A 19,758-nucleotide genomic window follows, 5' to 3' on the forward strand; every position below is an offset into this window, starting at 1 on the left:
GAGTCCAAATTCATACTGGGGTAATTGATTCAGATTATAAAGGGGAAATTAAGTTAGTGATCAGCTCCACTGTTCCCTGGAGTGACGATCCAAGTGATAGAATTGCTCAAACACTGCCTTTGCCTTATATTACAATTGGGAAAAAGAAAACAGAAAGAACAGGAGGGTTTAGAAGTATCAACCCTGCTGGAAAAGCTGCTTCTTGGGATTATCCCATCTCAGAGGATAGACCCATGTGTACAGTCACTATTCAGGAAAAGCAGTTTGAAGGATTAGTGGATACCAGGGCTGATGTCTCTATAATCACCTAAAATCAATGGATGGCCAAAAAATTGGCTAAACAAAACCCTGTTACAGGATTTGTTGGCATAGGCACTGAAGGGGTGGCCTGCCCCTCCACACCTGTGGGTGTTTCTCATTAGGTGGAACAAGAGACTTGAGAAAAGAAATGAGACACAGAGACAAAGTATAGAGAAAGAAAAGGTGGGCCCAGGGGACCGGAGCTCAGCATACAGAGGCCCCACGCCAGCACTGGTCTCTTGAGTTCCACTGACCATTATCTTTACCATCTTAGAAAAAGGGAAGTGGCAGGATAATAGGATCATCGTAGGGAGAAGGTCAGCAGTAAGACATATGAATAAAGATCTCTGTGACATGAGTAAGTTTAAGGAAAAGTGCTGTGCCTTGATATGCATATGCAAACATCTCCATAAACCTTTTTAGTGCATAAAGAGCAGCATTGCCGCTAGCACATCCCACCTTCAGCCCTAAGGCGGTTTTCTCCTTTCTCAGTAAACAGAACATACGTCCATCGCCCACGGACCGGAAGGAGACAGATGATTTTCTCTATCTCAACTGCCAAGAGGCCTTCTTTCCTCTTATACTAGTCCTCCTCAGCACAGACCCTTCATGGGTGTCAGGCTGGGGAATGATCTTTCCCTTCCCACGAGGCCATGTTTCAGACTATCACATGGGGAGAGACCTTGGACAATACCTAGTTTTCCTGGGCAGAGGTCCCTGTGACCTTCTGCAGTGTATGTGTCCCTGGGTAGTTGAGATTAAGAGAATGGTGATGACTTTTAACCAGCAAGCTGCCTTCAGGCACTTGTTTAACAAAGCACACCCTGCACAGCCCAAATCTGTTAAACCTTGAGTCACCACAGCACATGTCTCTTACAAGGACAAGGTTGGGGGTAGGGTCACAGATTAACAGCATCTCAAATACAGAACAAAATGGAGTCTCTTATGTCTACTTCTTTCTCTATAGACCCAGTAACAGTCTGATCTCTCTTTCTTTTCCCCACAAGGCACCACCTCAGAAGTGTATCAAAGTACCATGATTTTACCTTGTCTAGGACCTGATAAGAAAGTACAGTTTAACCTATGATCATTTCTATTCCAATCAATTTATTGGGCCGAGACTTGTTACAACAATGCTATGCAGAGATTACTATCCCAGTCTCCCTATACAGCCCCGTGAGTCAAAAAATAATGAGTAAAATGGGATATCTCCCTAAAAAGGGACTAGGGAAGAATGGAGATGCCATTAAAGTCCCAATTGAGGCTGAGAGAAATCAAGAAAGAAAAGGAATAGGGTATCATTTTTAGGAGTGGCCACTGTAGAGCCTCCAAAACCCATTCCATTAACTTGGAAAACAGAAAAACATGTATGGATAAATCAGTGGTCGCTACCGAAACAAAAGCTGGAGGCTTTACACTTATTAGCAAAGGAACAATTAGAAAAGGGACATATTGAGCCTTCATTTCTGCCTTGGAATTCTCCTGGTTGTAATTTAGAAAAAATCCAGCAGATGGTGCATGCTGACCGACTTAACAGCTGTTAATACTGTAATTCAACCCATGGGGGCTCTCCAACCCAGGTTGCCCTATCCAGCCATGATCCCCAAAGGTTGGCCTTTAATTATAATTGATCTGAAGGATTGCTTTTTTACCATTCCTCTGGCAAAACAGGATTTTGAAAAATTTGCTTTTACTATACCAGCCACAAATAATAAAGAACCAGCCACCAGGTTTCAGTGGAAAGTGTTGCCTCAGGGAATGCTTAATAGTCCAACTATTTGTCAGACTTTTGCAGCTCAAGCTCTTCAACCAGTTAGAGACGGGTTTTCAGACTATTATGTCATTCATTATGTTGATGATATTTTGTGTGCTGCAGAAACGAGAGACAAATTAATTGACTGTTACACATTTCTGCAGACAGAGGTTGCCAACCCAGGACTGACAGTAGCATCTGGTAAGATTCAAACCTCTATTCCTTTGGGGATGCAGGTAGAGAAAAGGAAAATTAAACCACAAAAAAATAGAAATAAGAAAAGACACACTAAAACATTAAAAGGGTTTCCTTTTTTTTTTTTTTTTTTTTTTTTTGAGATGGAGTCTCGCTCTTGTCACCCAGGCTGGAGTGCAGTGGCATGATCTTGGCTCACTGCAAAAACATTAAATGACTTTCAAAAAGTTGCTAGGAGATACTAATTTCGGCCAACTCTAGGCATCCCTATTTATGCCATGTCAAATTTGTTCTCTATCTTAAGAGGGGATCCGAAATTGAATAGTAAAAGAACATTAACTCCAGAGGCAACTTAAAAAATTAGTTGAAGAAAAAATTCGGTCAGCACAAGTAAATAGATCACTTGGCCCCACTCCAACTTTTGATTTTTGCTACTGCACATTCTCCAACAGACACCATTGTTCAAAATGCAGATCAAAATGCAGTTTCTTACGTCTTCCTTTTCTACATAGACACAGTTAACAGTCTGATCTCTCTTACTTTTCCCTACATTAAACATTTTCAAGTGTACAGTGGTATTAAGTACGTTTACTTTTTTTTGCAATGGATCTCTAGATTAAATATTATCTTACAAAAGTAAAATTTAATACGTTATAAACAATAAACTGCCCTTTTTTCCTTTTTTCAACTACCGAAGAACACCGTTTTACTTCCTGTTTCTATAATTTTGGCTGATTTCCATATTCTTGTTAGTGTAATTATATAATGTCTGTTTCTTTTTGACTATTTTATATAATGTAATGTTCTCAGGCTTTGGTTTTGTAAAATGTGTCAGAATATCTTTCTGTTTTAAAATGAAATATTTCATTGTATGTATATGTCACATTTTAAAAATACTGATCTCTAAAGGGACATTTGTGTTGTTTCCAGGAATTGTCCTGTGTAAATAATAATGAAGAAAATGCATATGTAAATATCTATTTAAAGTCCTGCTTTAAATATTCTTGGAATAGTTTGGATACAGTGATGTAGTACTATGTGTATGTCCATATTTTTGTTTCCTGAGCCTTTGATGTCATATCCAAAAAGCGATTGCTAAGAACAGTTGCATGAAACCTTCACCATCTATGTTTTTATTACATTCCACATATGTGTAAGATCATGTGGAATTTGTCCTAGTATATCTGGTTTATTTCTGTAACATATGACCTAGCAATTTGAATTCTTTTTTTCTTACATGGTCATCAACGTTTTATTGTCTTAGAATTAAAAAAAAATCTTATGATGTTTATTGCTTAAATATATGTCACCCTATGATACATTTTTTTCTATAATAGCTGTACTAACTTACAATCTTACCAGCCTTATATGTTAACTTTTCTGTACATTCTCACTAACAATTTTTTTTGCCTTTCTAATTACAGTCATTCTAACTGCAGTGAAGTCGTATCTTATTGTGGCTTTGATTTGCATATCTCTGATAATTAGTGATGTTGAGCATCTTTGCATGTTCTTCTTGGCCTTTTGTATTTCTTGTTTTGAAAAATGCCTCTTAGTCCAGGCACAGTGGCTCATGCCTGTAATCCCAGCACTTTGGGAGGCTGAGTTGGGCGGATCACCTGAGGTCAGGAGTTCAAGAGCAGCCTGGCCAACATGGTGAAACCCCTTCTCTACTAGCTATGCATGGTGGCAGGCACCTGTAATCCCACCTACTCAGGGGGCTGAGGCAGGAGAATCGCTTGTACCCAGGAGGCGAAGGTTGCAGTGAGCTATCAGGGAACCAGCCCCCAATATTTCAACATAGGTTCTTTTCTGTTTTCCCTAAGTGTCAGCCAGTCTGAGAAATAAAAGGAAAGAGTACAAAAGAGAGAAATTTTAAAGCTGGGTGTCCAGGGGAGACATCACATGTCGGCAGGTTGCATGATGCCCCCTGCAAGCCGCAAAACTAGCAAGTTTTTATTAGCGATTTTCAAAGGGGAGGGAATGTACAAATAGGGTGTGGGTCACAGAGATCACATGCTTCAAAGGCAATAAAATATCACAAGGCAGATGGGCAAGGCAAGGTCACAAGGCCGGGGCAAAACTAGAATTGCTGATGAAGTTTCTTGTCCCACTGTGCACGTGTTGTCATTGATTAACATCTTAACAGGAATCAGGGTTCAAGAGCAGAGAACCAGTCTTGACTAGAATTCACAGGGCTGGAATTTCCTAATCCTAGCAAGCCTGGGGGTGCTGTGGGAGACCAGGGCATGTTTCATCCCTATCTACAACTGCATAAGGCAGACACTCCTAGAGTGGCCATTTTAGAGGCCTCCCCCTGGGAATGCATTCTTTTTCCAGGACTGTTAATTAATATTCCTTACTGGGGAAAGAATTCAGCAATATTTCTCTTGCCCGTTTTCAGCAATAAGAGAAATACGACTCTATCATGCCCGGCTCCCAGGCATGGTTATCTCCCTTGTTCCCTTAACATCACTGTTACCTGTTCTTTTTTCAAGGTGCCCAGATTTCATACTTTTCAAACACACATGCTTTATGAACATTTGTGCAGTTAACGCAATCATCACAGGGTCCTGAGTCGACACACATCCTCAGCTTACAAAGATGACAGGATTAAGAGATTAAAGACAGGCATAGGAAATTATAGGAGTATTGATTGGGGAAGTGATAAATGTCCATGAAATCTTCACAATTTATGTTTAGAGACTGCAGTAAAGACGGGAGTAAGAAATTATGGAAGTATTAATTTGGGGAACTAATAAATTTCCATGAAATCTTCACAATTTATATTATTCTGCCATGGCTTCAGCCAGTCCCTCCGTTCGGGGTCCCTGACTTCCTGCAACAGTGAGCCTAGACAGCATCATTGCACTCCAGCCTGGGCAACAAGAGTGAAACTCCATCTCAAAAGAAAGAAAAATGTCTCTTAATGTCTCTTCCCTATTTTCAAATTATGTGTTATATTTGTTGTTAAGTCTGTTATATATTCTGTAAGTTTTCCTCTCGTCATGTATATTTTGCAAATATTTTCTTTCATTCTATAGATTCTCTCTTTGCTCTGTTGTTTTCTTTGCTGTGCAAAGCATTCTTAGTTTGTTGTAATCCCATTTGCATATTTTTGTGTATGTTTTGAAGTCTTACTTAAAAATTCTTTGTTCTGCAATATGTCGTAAAGCATTCCTCTATGTTTACTTCAAATAGCTTTATAGGTTTAGGTTTCCTATTTAAATTTGTGATTGAGTTTATATCATAAGAGGTAGGGGCTTAGTTTCTTTTTTTTTTATATGTAGATAATCGATTTTTCTAGCACCATTTATTGAAAAGACAGTCTTATTCCAAATGCGTGTTCTTGACATCTTTGTTGAAAATCACGTGGCTCTAGGTTCACGAATTTATTACTGGGCTCACTGGATACTTTGACCTGTTTATCTGTTTTTATGTCAGTATCATCCTGTTTTGCTCATTATAATTTTATAGTATGTTTTGCAGCCAGGTAATGAGATGCTTCCAGCTTTGTTCTTTTTGCTCAGGATTACTTTTGCCATTTGTGGGTCTTTGGTGGTTCCCCATAAATTTTAAGCTTTTTTTTTTTTCCATTTCTGTGAAAAAACTCTGGTATTTTGGTAGAGATTACATAATCTGTAGATCACCTTGGATAATATAGCCACTTTTATATTTTTTCAATTCATAAGCAAAAAAATCTCAATTTCTCATGTCTTTTTCAGTTTTTTATAGGTATTATAATAATTTTCAGTGTAGAGTTTGTTTACCTTTTTAATTAGGTTTGCTGCTAGACATCTAGACATCTTTATTTTTATTGTGTATGCAAAAGGAGTATTTGGCAAAATTCAACGTTCAACATGCCTTTAAGAAACTCAACAAATTAGGTATAGATGGTATGTACCTCAACACAATAAAGTCCATGTATGACAAATCAATGACTGATATCATCCTAAACAGGAAAGAGCAGAGCACTTTTTTTCTGACATCTCGGACAAGACAAGGATGTTTTCATTGTGTATGACAATATTCAGCTGTGTACGCCATAAGACTGTGGAGCATGGCTGGGCATGGTGGCTCACACTTGTAATCCCAGCGCTTTGGAATGCTGCAGTGGGTGGATCACTTGACGTTAGGAGTTCAAGACCACCCTGGCCAACATGGTGAAATCCTGTCTCTACTAAAAATACAAAGATTAGCCGGGTGTGATGGTGAGCACCTGTAATCCCAGCTAGTCAGGAGGCTGAGGCAGGAGAATAACTTGAACCCGGGAGGCGAAGGTTGCAGTGAGCCAAGATCCTGCCACAGCACTCCAGCCTGGGTGACAGAGCAAGACATCATCTCAAAAAATAAAAATAAAAAATAAAAAGACTATGAAGCACAAGTCAAATATGGATCAGTTATATGTCTATTTCTATTATAAGAATCTCTGTGTTTATCTATATGCATATTGTTCCTGTAGTGTTTATGAGTTATATACTTGTTCAGTTTATGTGTATACAATGGTGGTTTTACCCTGCCTAGCTGAGTAGTCCTTGAAATTCTCCTAATTTTATCCTCTATTTATTTGTAAATCTATGTTTTTGTGTGTGGGGGAGAAACACTTGTGATTTGAAGATTTCAAAAACTGTCATACTTCTGTGTCTATTTTAGATATTTTAATTGTCAAAACACAAACTTCACCATCTTAAATCTTTTTAAATATTGAGTTCAGTCATATTAATTATATTGACATTGTTATGTACTATATCTTTAGAATATGTTTATCTTGCAAAGCCAACACTCAAAACACATTAAACAACTAACTACATTTTGTTTTCTGGTCCTTTACAAAAACAATTCTGTTTTCTATTTTAGAGTCAAACTGCTTTAGATATCTCATGTGAGTTGATTCACACAGTTTGTGTCTTTATGGCTGACATCTCATGTCACACAATGTCATCAAGATTTATCTGAGTTTTTTGCTTTTTACAAACTGAGTAGTATTTCATTATTTTAATATTACAAATTTATCCATTCATTTGGTGAGAAATTTGCATTGCTTTCATTTATTTGCTTTCAGTAACAGTACTACAATAATTATGATGTGTGATAGTGTATATTTATGCCGGATTTTATTTTATTAATCTAGCTGTTCAGCTTTATACCCATATCAAATTGTTTTAATTCTTTTGCTTTGTATGTGCTTTGAAATCATGAGCTGTAGTGCCTCCAACGTTTTTTTTAATTGTTGGGTGCTTTATTGTCCCTTGAAATTCTATATAACTTTGGGGTTGCTGTTTCTATTTCTGCAAGAAATTGATTAGAAATTTGACAGGGATTTCGTTTAATCTGTAGATTACATTGAGCAGTCTAGACATCTTCATAATATTTCAAAATTTGAACAAGAGCATGCTGAAGACTGTATTTTTTAATTTCTATAAATATGTCAGTGTTAGTTTTCTTTTATTAATTTCTACTCTCATTCCAGTTTGGTCATTAAAAGCTATCTGTAAAATTTCTATTTAAAAACAAATTTTAAGACATTTTTTGTGGCCTAACAGGTGGTTTATCAAGGAGAACATTGTATGAGCTGTTGAGAAGTGTGTATATCCTGCTGTTGTTGAGGAGTATTCTCTATGGTTCTCTTAGGCATAACTGCCACATACTGCTTCATGTCTTCTGTTTTCTTATGAATATTCTTTTTTGATTATTCATTACAGAAATTGGGGTATTGAAATATTCTACTACAGGCCAAGCGCGGTGGCTCACACCTGTAATCCCAGCACTCTGGGAGGCCGAGGTGGGCGGATCACGAGGTCAGGAGATTGAGACCATCCTGGCTAACATGGTGAAACTCCATCTCTACTAAAAATACAAAAAATTAGCCAGGCATGTTGGCAGGCGCCTGTAGTGTCAGCTACTCGGGAGGCTGAGGCAGGAGAATGGTGAGAACCCGGGACGCAGAGCTTGCAGTGAGCCAAGATCACGACACTGCACTCCAGCCTAGGTGACAGAGCGTGAGACTCCATCTCAAAAAAAAAAAATCTACTATAATTATATTTCTTTCTATGTCTTGCTCTGTCAGTGTTTGATTTTTATATTTGGAACCCTAATGTGACACTGACACACACACATACACAATTTATATATGTATATACACATTTGTCATGGGTTCACAGTAAATGAAACTTTTTATTGTTGTTTAATGTCCTTCTTGGTCTCTTGTGCTTTTAAAGTATATTTTATGAAATATTACAGTTTTGACTTAAGATGTACTTTGCATAAGATAATCTTGACCTCTTTTTTTTTGGTTATTTGCATGAAATGTTTTCTTTCATCTTGCCTTTTTCAGTCTCCTTTAATCATTAGATCTCAAGTGATTCTTGTTGAAAAGCAAGTTGGATCTTGCTTTTTAATTTTTTAAATCCCTTTATTTGGTGGCATCTATTTTGAATCGAAAGTTTACTTCAAAAATACTTAAATAATTTGCTTAATTAGAAAGACGTAGTCATCTTTTAATTGTTTTACTTGATTATTTCCTTTCTCTGTCTTCTTTTGTGTCTTTTCTATTTTTATATTGATAGGACTTCTTATACTTTTGTGTATCTATACAGATACTTTGTGGTATCTTGGGAATTACATAAAATTTCATGAAGTTAAAATCATATATCTTAAACTGGTAAGAACTTCATTTGCATTTGAACATTCTTCTTCATACATTTGCCCTCAACTTTGTTACTGATGTATCATATTTTATGTTGTATATTAACAGATTATTATTAAGTTTGATTATTTTTATGCTTTTATCTTTAAAACTTTAGAGAATTAAAATGTTTTCTGCAATATTATAATGGTACAGAACCTTATATTTGTATATGTGCATATCTTTTTCAGAAAGTTATATATTTTCATATTGTCATGTTTTGTTTTCTTGCATTGTTATTTCCAGTGGAAGATACTTTCTTCAGAAATTTTTTTTTAAGGGAGATGTGCTAATACACTTTTTCAGCATTTGGTTATTTTGAAAGGTCTTTACCTTTTTTCATTTTTAAGACAGTTTTGCTGGTTGTATTATTCCCACTTAGAAGCTATTTTTCTTTCAGCACTATTTATCACAATTCCTTCTGGTCTGAAAAAAAATTATTGACAGATTTACTGGTTATCTCATAAGACCACACTTATAAATGACACATCACTTTTATCTCGCAGCTCCTAAGATTCTCTTCCTGTCTTTGACTTTTGAAACTTTGCTTATATATGTACCTTGCTATAAATCTGTGTGTGTGTATCCTAGTTGAAGTCTGTTGAGCTTCTTAATTTCTTACATCCTTTTTTTACTTCTGAAAATTTCTGTCATTATTTTTGTATTTTTCACCTCCATGATGTCTGTTATTTATGTTTTTAATGTTTTCATTGATTCTCATTTTTCTGATTTTATTTAGTTTTATGTATTCCCATTTAGTTCACTGAGAATTATTCAGGTTAAATTTTAAAAATTTGCACATCTTCATTTTTTATGGTTGTTTTCTGAAAACCTTTAAATTTTTTCATTTGGCCATGTCACCCTAATATTTTGTATGCATTGTAATATTTGCTTGTTATTTGAAGATTAACAAAAAGCTATTTGTCACAATCTTTACAATGTTGCTTTGTCCTGCCATAGTCTGAAACCAATTGTCTTTGATAGAGATTATGGGAGCCGCCCATACATGTTTTATGGATGTGTCTTGTCTGGAATTTCATGTTTTTCAGTTAAAAGGGTTTGTTCATATTTCTTCTTAACAGTGTGTAATCACTTGCTCTACCTACTTTCTGTATTTAACACTGCAGTCTGCTCCTGAAACATTTACAGTTTGTCTCAGCAAACCCAAGCTGTCCTTTCCAAGTATACCACTGTTTCTTTCAGCACTGTATTACTGGAGACAGGAACTAGACTTTGTAAAGACCACCAAAAGCCAGAAGTTAAGAATATGTGCATTAGTATTTTTCTTCTTTTTAAAGACAGAAACCGGTAATTGGCAGTTTACTCCTAAAGACATAATGCTATATTGGGGAGGAGGAAGAGCTGTGTAAATGTAACAAATTTTCCTTTCTGTTCTATGTGGGCTCTTGGCGTTGTTCTTACCTGAGGCATTACATAAAATTAACTCATTTAGAGATTTTGCACAAAAGCATTTTGATCAGTATATGTTTGTTACATGTATATGTCTGTGAAGGAAGTATGGTCTGTGGTATTTTGTTGTACCATCTTACTAATGTACTTTGTATAAATTTATATATTAGATTTGTAAAGTAAGTATATTCATATGCAAAGTATATTCATATGAATCTAGTAAGTGGGATAATTTGTTATTTTTCTTTCAGGTGTGTGTTCTCATTTTACCTGAGACCTTTGGCCAGCGCAGGGCAAAGAAGATTCATTCACAAATTTCTACTGAGAAGATATGAGAAATGTGGACAGAAGAATTTACAATTAAGGAAGGGCTGTACAAGTGTGAATAAGAGTAAGGTGCAGAAAGGAGGTTATAATGGACTTTACCAATGCTTGTCAACTACCCAAAGCAAAATAATTCAATGTAATACATGTGTCAAAGTTTTTCATAAATTTTCAAATTCAAACAAACATAAGACATAAACATAAGAAATCATTTAAATGTAAAAAATGTGGCAGATAATTTCCCAAGTTCCTCCAACTAAATTAACATAACGGAATACATGCTGGAGGGATACAAATGTGAAGAATGTGGCAAAATCTTTACCTCATCCTCAAACTTTGACAAACATAATGATTCACACCAGAGAGAAACCCTACACATGTGAAGAATGTGGCAAAGCCTTTAATAGGTCCACAACCCTTACTAAACATAAGAGAAATCATACTGGGGAGAAACTCTACACATGTGAACAATGTGGCAAAGCCTTTAGACGGTCTGCAATACTGAACATAAGAAAATTCATACTGGAGAGAAATCCTACAAATGTGAAGAATGTGGCAAGGCCTTTTATAGATATTCACACCTTACTAAACATAAGAGAATTCATTCTGGGCAAAAACCCTACACATGTGAAGAATGTGGCAAAGCCTTTAGACAGTACTCTGCACTGAATGAACATAAGAAAACTCATACTGGAGAGAACCCCTACAAATGTAAATATGCAAAGCCTTTAGACGGTCCAGAAGCCTGAATGAATATACAAATATTCATACTGGGGAGAAACCCTACACATGTGAAGAATGTGGCAAAGATTTTACTTGGTCCTCAACCCTTACTGTACCCCAGAGAATTCATACAGGTGAGAAACATAGTTGATAACATAGTTGAATGACATTTCTAGTAATATGTTTCCTTTGGCTTTGAACAGCAAATACATTGAAGAATATTGTTCCATGTTCTTTTTATTTAAATTTCTTAAAATTTTTGTAGGCACATAGTATGTGTATATATTTCTGGCATATATCAGTTATTTGAATACAGGCATACACTATGTAATAATCCATCAGAATAGGCTGGGCATGGTGGCTCATGCCTGTAATCCCAGCACTATGGGAGGCCGAGGCAGGAGGATCATGAGTTCAGGAGATCAAGACCATCCTGGCTCCCCATCTCTACTAAAAATACAAAAAATCATCTGGGTGTGGTGGTGGACGCCTGTAGTCCCAGCTACTCAGGAGGCTGAGGCAGGAGGATGGTGTGAACCCAGGAGGTGGAGCTTGCAGTGAGCCGAGATAGCACCACTGCACTCTAGCCTGGGCGACACAGCAAGACTTCATCTCAAAAAAAAAAAAAAAAAAAAAAAAATCCATCAGAGTAAATGAGTTATTAATCACCTTAAGTATTTATCCTTTGTATTACACACAGTCCAGTTATACACTTTATTTTTAAATGTACAATTATTTTTTACTACAGATCGTTTTATGATTGTAATATATCAAAGTATAATTTATCCATTTCTGAGTCCTGAATGAATACTTTAAAAAATGTCTCATATTTATCTTTGAACATGTAGCGTCTTGTCCTGCAAACACATACGGACTTTTCATTTTTATTTACATCAAGTAAAATATATAAATGTATTGCTCTAAAAATAAACCTTTAGGTATTAAAAAAAATTATGGAGCAAGCAATAGTGTTTAAGAGTTTGTACCTATTTTCCAAAGAAAAGATCAATATTGGAACAAAGAAGATTCTAAGGTAGATAATTTACTAGAAATTTAGAAACCTAAAACATTCTGAAATCAAATCTATATTTCTTTGGATTTAATTACTGTAAAATCTAACTGTTGAGACTGTCCCCATGTAAATTGTTTTCATTTGTCTGGTACTCATGTCACAGCTATAATTTACTTGTTTCTTATTTCTTTTGATTTTACTTCATTATTTATGATGTGAGCTGGTGAGAATTATAATGATTTTTATAAAATTTAGCAGTGCACAGAAAATTTTTAGATGCAAGTTCACAATTTGTGTATTGTTATATTTTATCTGGTTAGAAAATTTCATTTTGTTGCTTTAACTGGAGAACCCTATATGAACTGTTTTCTTTAGTAGTTGCTTTCACTTTTTACTTGACATAAATGAGTTTATGTATTGTGTGCCAATTTGTTCAGGTAAGTGCTGGGAAATCTTTTAAGTCATGGAGATGTTTTAATATATAATTGTAGTGAACAAACATAAGAAAGTGCCGAGTGTGTAACAGATGCTCCATAATTAGCCATGTTCTTTCTGGAGTCAGTTTGTAGTTGCAAGTAAGAGACTGAAAATATCTATAGTGAAGAAATGGCATTAATTCTGCATGTGGAGAGGACATTTGTTCCCAGGCTACAAAACTGAGTCGTTCTGAATTTAAAGAGGATTTTTTTGTTTTGTTTTGTGTTCATTGAAAAGTAAACATTAATGTCAAAGATGCAGACTTAGGAAGGGCATAAAGATCACACACTAGGCTGCCACTTCACACTTGAAGGGTTGCACAGCAGCTGGGCAAAGGCTCTCCTCACTTCCCAGACAGTGCAGAAGCCAGACAGAGATGCTCCTCACTTCCCAGATGGTGGGGCAACCAGGGAGAGCCGCTCCTCACTTCCCAGATGGTAGGGCCGCCCAGCAGAGGCACTCCTGAATTTTTAGTGTGGCCGCCAGGCAGAGGCGCGCCTCATGTCCAAGAAGGTGTGGCAGCCGGGCAGAGGCGCTCCTCACGTCCAAGACCATGCAGTGGCCTCAGACGGTGTAGTGGCCGGGCAAAGGCGCTCCTCATTCCCAGAGGGTGCAGGGAGCTAGGCAGAGGCGCTCCTTAAAGAGGATTTCTGTTTTACCTTTTTCCACAGCTATGTATGCCTCACAGCTCCTCTCCTTTTGTTATGGCAGTTTTCTCACTGTTCTCTTCATGCCATGTAATTTCACATGGACTTTCTAGGTTCTGATAAGTTTGAATTTTTTTAATGTGGTAAATTGTTCCTAATTGGACTTTTTGAGGTTATTTATAGCTTCTTCATGCAGCATTTAGATCACTTAATTGAGAGAAGTCTTTTAGTGTTCACAGGTAAGAGACTTAAGTCAGCATTGTTTTTCTGCTTATGAAAGAAAATTTTTGAGGTTCTAACACAAACTGTCTTAAGCATAACACTGTTAGAATAGGTAAAGCATTAATATGGGTGGGTTGCATATTGTCAGCACCCTATGAAGAAAATATCAGAATTTTTAAATTTCTTCAGAGAAAATATGCCTTAGAGATAAATTTTTTAGGAGACTTAATGGTAAGAGAAGTTTTCTATGACATACTTATACCAAAACTTATTTTTTCATGCAGAATCTTCTATTTTTGAATGTGAATCTTAAGTGTTGGAAAATAATAGAATGCTCTCTGTAGATTCAAAATTTGGAATGATCTTTTTTGTCCAGATTGATACTGCAATCCTGAGGAAATTCTCTTTTCATTCTTAGTCACCTAATTTTAACCAAGTCCTTGGTCACCTTCTCTGGAAAAATTCTGGAGAGTATGGCAGCTGTTAATCTCAGTGATTTTTAATGCAAATTCATTTACTTTGTTCACGGAATGGCCAATTATGGGACCTTTAGCAAGTTACCCTTTTAATGTCTTCCCTATAACTACCATCAGCACGGCCGGGCGCGGTGGCTCAAGCCTGTAATCCCAGCACTTTGGGAGGCCGAGACGGGGGGATCAGGAGGTCAGGAGATCGAGACCATCCTGGCTAACACAGTGAAACCCCGTCTCCACTAAAAAATACAAAAAACTAGCCGGGCGAGGTGGCGGGAGCCTGTAGTCCCAGCTACTCAGGAGGCTGAGGCAGAAGAATGGCTAAACCCGGGAGGCGGAGTTTGCAGTGAGCTGAGATCCGGCCACAGCACTCCAGCCCGGGGGACAGAGCAAGACTCCGTCTCAAAAAAAAAAAAAAAAAAAAAAAAAAAAAAATACCATCAGCACTAGAAACTCCAGGTGCTTCAAACTTAAAGCAAAAGCCCTAGAGTACATCATTTTGTCTTATATAGTGTTCTGGGTCTCAAACATGCTGGTAAAAGAGTTTCTGTGGTTATTATATTACAAAAACAGCACAAAAACTACCTATTTTTGATAACATTCAAAGACAGACCAGCATTTGAAACGTTATTCTACGATGGTTTTTAAAATGCATTTTTCATTGACAGATAAAATATGTATTTATCTTGTAGAACATGGTGTTTTGAAGTATATATATGCTGTTAAAGGCTTACTTCTAGGTAATTCACATAGTATTTTTGTGATGAGAGCACATAACATTGACCGTCTTAGCATTTTTCAAAAATACAATTCATTATAGTCACCATGCTATACAATAGATTTCTTGAACTTATTCCACCTAGACATCTGTAATTATGTATTATTTTACAGACATCTCTCCAAATGCTTTTTTCCTAAATACCCAAGTATCTGGTAAGCAGCATTCTATTGTCTGGCTTATTTTGATTTAGTATACTGCCCTCCAAATTTGTTCATATTGTTTTAAGCGACAAGATTTCCTCACTTTTAATCCTGAATTGCATTTCCTTGTGTATACCATATTTTGAAAAAATGAATTGAAATATGCATCCATTTATTGGTTGAGCAATTCATGTAATGAAAAGATATTTGTGTTAAAGCACGTATTAATGAAATTCAGCTTTTACACACTTTATTTTTGAGACTGAATCTCACTCTGTCACCCAGGCTGGAGTGCAATGGTGCAATCTCAGCTCACTGCAACCTGCACCACCTAGGTTCAAGCAATTCTTTTGCCTCAGCCTCCTGAGTAGCTGGGACTATAGGCGTAAGCCACCAAGCCTAGCTAATTTTTGTATTTTTAGTAGAGACAGGATTTCACCATATTGACTAGGCTGGTCTCGAACTCCTGACCTCATGATCTGCCCACCTTAGTCTCCCAAAGTGTTAGGATTACAGGTGTGAGCCACCCCCCACCCCCAGCCTACACATTTTACTAATAATTTGTACTAGACAGTAATTGTAACACTATACATGTGTTAATTTAATTCTCACAGTTACTCCATAGCATAGGCATCATTATCCTTATTTTAAAGAGAAACAGAGCCACAGAGAAAAATTACCTGCTCACAACAGTGCAGCCAGTTTTAAAACACAGGCAACTTTGACTCCAGAGAAAACACTTTATTACAGTAAACACCCTCTTCAAAGAAAATAAATGACTATCTTCAACACCTATTCTTAGTAAATATTTAACAAAATTAAATCAATTGATACTTTTTTGTTATATGTGTGTGCAAATGTATAAATTACGATACCTAAAGCAGAAATATTTCCTCTAACGAAACTATATAAACTCTAGAAATTGCTCTTTGCTACTGACATGTACTTGGGAACAACCTTTCTTTCAACTGTCCTTCCCCACCCCTCCACACTTCAGAATATTTATAGCATGAATATACGTAACCCCATAGTCAGCAAATGCTGTAATGTAATTAATCAAATATTTACTACAAATGCAAGCAGTACACTGTGATTTTATTACTTTAATACAAATTTTGAGTTAAATAATTATTTCACTCTATATTAGCATCCTTTGTGCCTGTTTCTCAGTTTTGCCTAATACTACCAATTATCTTACTTTTAAATTATTTGTTTATAAAACTTTAAATTATCTCTGGGAACCTCAGCTCAGCAGTCAGAGTGCATGGCCCTGACCAGAGCCCTAGAACTAGAAAAGAACCATGGAGTTAGGTACTTTTTATACAGATTCCAAATATGCCATTTTAGTATTCCACAATTATGCCACCATTTGGAAAGAAATGATTGTTAACAACGAAGGATACCCCTATTAAATATGGGTCACAGATTTTTTGCCCTACTCTAGGCTATCCACCTATCACAGAAAGCTGTAGTTCATTGCTGGGGCTGCCAGAAGTGCCAAGATGAGATTACCTAGAGAAACAAGAGGGTTGGCCAAGCAGGAAGGGCCACCACCCTTTCTGGGGAACTCCCTATGGCCTTGATCCCAATTTTGCCTAACAACCTGCCCACCCTGCAATGGGGTATCAAATGTGAGTATACCCTAGGATCTGAAAGAATGTATAACTTGGGAGAGGTTCTTTATTTTCCCCAGGTTCTCCAGCAGAAAGCAATAAGGGCACTCCATAATTCTTGTCTCTTTACGAGAGACCATCTCCATCAGCTGTAACCAAACAACCAAAAAAACTCCTCTTTTTGACAAGTTTGTAAAGCCTGTCCATCTGGGTCTGTAATAATCCTCCAGGCCCTACACCACTCCCCTTAATTTAGCCAGTTCAGCAACAAGAAACCTAGCCAGTGGGAAGAATGGTAGATAGACTTTAATTAATTGCCAGCCTATTGAGGCTACAAATACCTCCTGATCCTTGGGGATGCCTTTACTGCCTGGGTTGAAGCCTCTCATACTAGAATACAAAAGATTCAGGTAGTTGCCAAGATCATTCTGAAAGAAATTTTCTCTTTGAGCCTCCACAGTCTTCACAAAGTAACAATGGCCTATATTTTATTTCACAAACTACTCAAACAGTGGCAAAAGCCCTAAGGATAAAATACTTTTCACACTCCTCCTGAAAGCCACAATCTCCCAGGAAGGTAGAAAGGACTAATCAAGCTATTAAAAGGACCTTGAGCAAATGATGCCAAGGAAACCTCTTTACCATGGTAGAACTTCTGCCTATGGCAATTCTCCAGATCAGAACAGCCCCTAAATTACATCTATGCCTTAGTTTCTTTGAAGTCCTATATTGGAGACCCTTTCTACATGCAAACCTAATATTACACCCAGAGGTCACCAAATAACCCAGTACATAAAATCCCCAATGACTTTCAAGAGGTCATCCAGGAGTTTGGACAGACTATTCTGAGTCTGACTCACCACCCCTCCCAAAACCCTTATAACCAGACAGGATAACAAGTCCTCATTAAAGTCTGGAGAGATGGATCTCTCTGATCTCAACTAACCCCCTCACAAAAGAACAATGTTACTATCATACTTTCCACCCCAATAGCTATCAAGTTTCCTGGCATCTCTAGCTGGACACAATACTTTTGAATACAACTGAAAACACATTAAGGAACCAACGATGGAACCAACACTCAGTTACTATTGTGACCCACAGAAGGACTTACAAATTTCTCTCTAAATGAGAAGTAATGCTGTCCCTCCTTAAACCTCAAAGTAGGGTAATCCCAATAACAGATATCTTATTTGTGGTGGTACTACTGATTCTTTCACCCTAAATTGTGCACCACCAGGAGTTCCATTAAGAGCTTGTTTTGTGGCCGTGCGCAGTGGCTCACGTCTGTAATCCCAGCACTTTGGGAGGCCGAGACGGGCGGATCACAAGGTCAGGAGATCGAGACCATCCTGGCTAAAACGGTGAAACCCCGTCTCTACTAAAAATACAAAAAATTAGCCGGGCGCGGAGGCGGGCGCCTGTGGTCCCAGCTACTCGGGAGGCTGAGGCAGGAGAATGGCGTCGGCCCGGGAGGCGGAGCTTGCAGTGAGCCGAGATCGCGCCACTGCACTCCAGCCTGGGCGACAGATTGAGACTCCGTCTCAAAAAAAAAAAAAAAAAAGAGCTTGTTTTGTTTTGTTTTGTTTTGTTTGAGATGGGAGTCTCATTCTGTCACCCAGCTTGGAGTACAGTGCCACTATCTCGGCTCACTGCAAGCTCTGCCTCCCAGGTTCACACCATTCTCCTGCCTCAGCCTCCAACTAGCTGGGACTACAGGCGCCTGCCACCACACCAAGCTAATTTTTTTGTATTTTTAGTAGAGATGAGTTTCACTGTGTTAGTGAGGATGGTCTCGATCTCCTGACCTCATGATCCACCCGCCTCAGACTCCCAAAGTGCTGGGATTACAGGTGTGAGCCACCGCGCCCAGACATCTAATACTAGTTTTTTAACCTAATTTGTTTTACTTTTGACTGCTTTAGTCCATCAGCAATATTAGTAACATTTTGGTGTTTATATTACAAGTCATAATACTCTTTGCAAATTTATTAATACACTTCTGTTACTATAAACCAACACCCTCTCCTGGGAAGATTTCCTATGTCCCTCCTACATTTAAACATCAAAGCCAAAATCTGAGGAGTGAGTAGTGATCTCTCTAATAGTCATTGTGTTAACAGTCTCTCTTAATCCACAAGCATCCCAATTTCGCCCTATTCTGAACCATGCAGCCTAATGTTCTCTGGTCATTACTCATACTTTTTTTTTTTTTTTTTTTTTTTTTGCACTCTGCAGGCAACTCCACAACTACTAAACTCTACCAATTCTTCCTATGCCTCAATTAGCAAGTCATGAATTCCTCTTCATTCAGGGTAGGAATAGCCTACTTGGCCACAATACAAGAACGGGCAACTTCTCAAGCCCAACTTAGCTTCACCTATCAGAGACCTCTCTGTACAAAAACCTTCCCTCTGTTAACATACTTTTTTTTTTTCTGAGACAGAGTCTCGCTCTGTCGCCCAGGCTGGAGTGCAGTGGTGCAATCTCCGCTCACTGCAAGCTCCGCCTCCTGGGTTCACGCCATTCTCCTGCCTCAGCCTCATGAGTAGCTGGGACTTCAGGCGCCCACCACCATGCCCGGCTAATTTCTTGTATTTTTAGTAGAGACGGGGTTTCACCGTGTTAGCCAGGATGGTCTCGATCTCCTGACCTCGTGATCCACTCGCCTCAGCCTCCCAAAGTGCTGGGATTACAAGCATGAGCCACTGCGCCTGGCAACATAATATTTTTAAAACAATCTAAAACAGCTTTTAAAGATTTTCTTAAACCCACCCCCATTGATTCAAGCCCCTTGTTCTCCCCTGCTACCCTCACTGGCCAGGCACTCCTATGCATCTGTGCCGATGTAAATTCCAGACCCATTGTGGGTGATTTTGACCCAGCACAATGCAACACAACCAGCATCATTATTATTCTCAAACTTTTTTGTTTCACTAAATATTCTCAATATCAAATGAGATTTTCTATTCTCCCCCAAATGTTTTAACTGCTGGACTATTC

General features: G+C 37.8%; 1 long non-coding RNA gene and 1 pseudogene across 2 annotated transcripts in view; one reads left to right on the plus strand and one right to left on the minus strand.

Annotated features, from left to right (window-relative positions):
- Positions 1–11,951, plus strand: part of LOC114678205 (zinc finger protein 141-like) — a 41,611-nt pseudogene extending 29,660 nt beyond the window's left edge. The window contains exons 3-4 of the transcript XR_013417630.1: positions 10,595–10,854; positions 11,175–11,951. The product of XR_013417630.1 is annotated as a zinc finger protein 141-like (transcript). The remainder of the gene's footprint in view (positions 1–10,594; positions 10,855–11,174) is intronic.
- Positions 1–19,758, minus strand: part of LOC144341060 (uncharacterized) — a 558,577-nt gene that overhangs the window by 144,693 nt on the left and 394,126 nt on the right. The gene's annotated exons all lie outside the window — the stretch shown is intronic.

This window comes from Macaca mulatta, chromosome 5 (assembly GCF_049350105.2).
Source record: "Macaca mulatta isolate MMU2019108-1 chromosome 5, T2T-MMU8v2.0, whole genome shotgun sequence".
NCBI lineage: Eukaryota > Metazoa > Chordata > Mammalia > Primates > Cercopithecidae > Macaca > Macaca mulatta.